Here is a 2,292-nt window from a genome sequence, read left to right as displayed (position 1 = left end):
CTCGCAAGCTGACTCACAACACCTAAAGGAGAAAATCCCGGGACAGCGCGTTAGCTAAGCGGAATCTGAGCATCACGCAATCGAATCGACGGTCACTGATCACGTATCGACCTCTCCACAATGTCCGCTGCGGCAACTCTGATGAGAATGAGGGGCGCGCACTGAGTGATTCAAATTAAGAGCGTTGCGACGAAAGACAGGGTCCAGCCTGACAACCATAATGGCGTTGCGACAAACCAGTTTCTTTGCATGCATGAACTAACAGAGGCAGTCAGTCGCGTTTTGCTTTTCGGCCACCAGCAACGGTGTTTTACCAGAAACAAAGGGGCGACGGTTACGCACGCAATCAGCTCACGCCAAGCGTCATTTAACCTTAGATTTACCGGAGTCATTCTTGACTGATTTCTTCGCGTCGCCGTAGGCTTTTGTGTAGAATCGGAGGAACATGATAAGAAAGAAAAAGCCCTGCGGAAGCCCGATTAAGATGTGCATCCTTGGGTAGCCGCAGTCGATAAAGAGCGGGATTAAGACGTGCACAATCAGGATGACGAACTGGATCATCTGCAGCTGAGTCAGGTACCGCTTCCACCAGAGGTGTTTCCGGACAGAGGGTCCCAGGAGAGACAGGAAGTAGTAGGAATACATGATCACGTGCACAGAACTGTTGAAGATCACGGCGAAAGCGGCGTGGCCGTCGGATCCATAGGCGAGGCCGTACCAGCCGTTGAAGACGACCAGGACGTGGTGGACTACGTGGAGGAGGGACACGTGGGACTGCTTCTTGCGCAGTACAAAAAACACAGTGTCCAGGAGGTCGGCAACCCTCACCCAGAAGTACAGCAGGCAGTGGGTCAGCAAGCTCATGGTTGCTTCGTCGCGCGCGTCGAAGTCGATGCCTTGGCAGATGATGCTGTAACCGCCGCCCAAGTATGTCCTGGTCAGGAAGGCCCACACAAAGTAGCAGTTAAGGAGCACCATGGAAGCGTTGTAGACCACGATGACGGGCTTGACTTGGTCGAACGGCTTCCGCCGTTTCATGAAACGGGGACCACCGATCGTGACGATGTAGACGTAGGAGGACAGCAGAAGCACGATGAACTGCACATTGCCGACCAGGGCCCAGTCGGCGGTACGCGGGTCCCTCCGGAAGAGGCTCACTTCGGAGCCAGCTTTCTCCATGGCTTCACTCGCGCTGATTGGGACCTTGGCTTCGCCGGCAGTTAGCTGCGCGTAGCAGAGTCCCCCGCGTATGAGTAGAGCTCAAATGTCGCCCGAAGATTTGAAGGAGTAACGAAGGACGGGAAAATGACGCCTGGGATTGTGCTTGCAAACATGAAAGGGCATTAACGACACAAACGCTGGGCGTCTGCTCGTTTGCTGCTGCGCCCGCCGTTCAAAGGTTTTTTTTTTTTTTCCGGCTCCACGTGGCAGCTGTCTTTCGGACCGCAGCTTTCGAGTCTTCACAAATGAGACGGCTCTTGGCATGCGTCCTAGTCGTTAGGCAGCAAGTGGCAGCAACGGGCACGAAATGTTTCCACAAACCGGGTAGTGGACAAGCGCCGAATTAATGTCTCGGTAAAGTCCGGGAAAGTGAATTCTTGCGTACTCGACTGCACGGTACAGCGAGACGTTGAAGCGCCAAAGCCCCCGTGTGCAGTTGGATGTCAGTGCTGCGCGGTCTGTTCAGGAATATCCTGAAAGCCCGAAAGCTACAGATCGGCCTTCGCAAAGACGAACTGGTTCATAGGGGTTTAACGCCCCAAGGCGACCCAGGCTACGAGGGACGCCGTAGTGAACGGCTCTGGAAATTTCGACCACCTGGGGATCTTTAACGTGCACTGACATCGCTCAGTACATGGGCCTCTATAGAATTTCGCCGCCATCGAAATTCGACCGCCGATCCTTTACAATGCCGTCTAATTGCAGTTGCACAACTCTTGTTCGCCCAACATGTTTTCAGCAACGTTAGTAAAAACGTGCTCCGTTCTAATCAACTGCAATATTCCAGGCTGCTGAAAGCATCGTCGGAATGGACTGGCAGTTCAATTCGGCAAAGCTAAATACTAAGCCATGCGGCCGAGTCAAGCGTGCTTTAATGTTCGTGAATTTGAGCCTTTTCGGCGGGTTCGAAATTCTTAACATCCGAAGTTCTGTCAGAATCAGCCCTTGTCGAAACTGTTCCGGTACACGGCCGTAAGTATTGAAAAGTGGCGTAAGCCTGTGACTTGGGCACCATGCACGAGGAACCTCTGCTCACACCTCTGTTCTCGTGCGACTTTCCCGCCTATTGGG

At 53.4% G+C, this 2,292-nt stretch overlaps 1 pseudogene; it reads right to left on the bottom strand.

Moving 5' to 3' along the window:
* On the bottom strand, positions 1-1,231 carry LOC144127601 (very long chain fatty acid elongase 7 pseudogene; annotated as a pseudogene).
* Between the last annotated feature and the right edge of the window lie 1,061 nt (positions 1,232-2,292).

Source organism: Amblyomma americanum, chromosome 4 (assembly GCF_052857255.1).
Source record: "Amblyomma americanum isolate KBUSLIRL-KWMA chromosome 4, ASM5285725v1, whole genome shotgun sequence".
Taxonomy (NCBI): domain Eukaryota; kingdom Metazoa; phylum Arthropoda; class Arachnida; order Ixodida; family Ixodidae; genus Amblyomma; species Amblyomma americanum.
This window is presented reverse-complemented; position numbering and strand designations above follow the sequence as displayed.